Source organism: Zalophus californianus, chromosome 12 (assembly GCF_009762305.2).
Source record: "Zalophus californianus isolate mZalCal1 chromosome 12, mZalCal1.pri.v2, whole genome shotgun sequence".
NCBI lineage: Eukaryota > Metazoa > Chordata > Mammalia > Carnivora > Otariidae > Zalophus > Zalophus californianus.
Genome location: NC_045606.1, coordinates 95,290,659 through 95,291,636, shown reverse-complemented (window position 1 = coordinate 95,291,636; position 978 = coordinate 95,290,659). Strand labels below are relative to the sequence as shown.

General features: G+C 42.3%; 1 pseudogene; it reads right to left on the bottom strand.

Moving 5' to 3' along the window:
- On the bottom strand, positions 1–595 carry LOC113911831 (annotated as a pseudogene).
- Between the last annotated feature and the right edge of the window lie 383 nt (positions 596–978).

The window sequence follows — 978 nt, the reverse complement described above, 5'->3', positions numbered from 1 at the left end:
TCACACAGACCCTGTCTGCAAAGCTCTATATAAGGCATTCTTCACCTGAGCATTCCTGCGGCTGTAGATGAAGGGATTCAGCATTGGACTGAAGAGACTATGAAAAAAGGAGAGCTTTTTTTCTTTCTACTGTCTTTGACTAGAGTCTGGGATCATATAAACCACCATGGCAGTGACAAAGAAAAGCCCAACCACACAGAGGTGGGAATAGTAGGTGGAGAAGGCTTTTCTTTGGCCTTCCATTGACTGGATTTTCAGGATGGTTGGGAGGATGCTAGTATAGGAGACTAGCACTGAGCAAAGGGGCTCAAATAAGTTAATTACACATTCAACAAAGAGGACAGCTTCACTGATCCAGGTGTCAGCACTGGCCAGTTTGAGGACAGGTAGGATTTCACAGAAGACATGGTCTACTTCCTGGGGCCCACAGAAGGGCAGCCTTAGAAGGAGAATGGCATGGACCAGAGCCAGAATAAATCCACACATCCAGGAAGCAACGGCCAAGACTGTGCACTCTTTCCAATTCATGATGATAGTGTAATAGAGAGGGTGGCTGATCACCACAAACCCAGGACATCACCACCAAAATCAGCATGAAGTCTGCTTTAGATGCACTCTCCCTCACACACACACTTTCTCTCTCTCTTTCTAATAAATAAAATCTAAAAATATATATATATTTTTTAATTAAAAGCTTAGGATATGTTCCTAGGGGTGGAATGGCTGAGTCAAAGGACACTTCTTTCATTTTCTTGTTAAGAGACAAATAAAAGCAGGAAAAATAAATATTTCAAAGCTTAACTTGGACAAGAATTCCTCAGTAGGAAAGGTGGCTGACTCCACAGTTTAGACTTTGTAAAGCTGAGTTCATCCTTCCCTTGTAGTTTTCCTACCTGATGGGTACTTTTTTTTTTTAAGATTTTATTTATTTGTGGGGCACCTGGGTGGCTCAGTCATTAAGCGTCTGCCTTAGGCTCA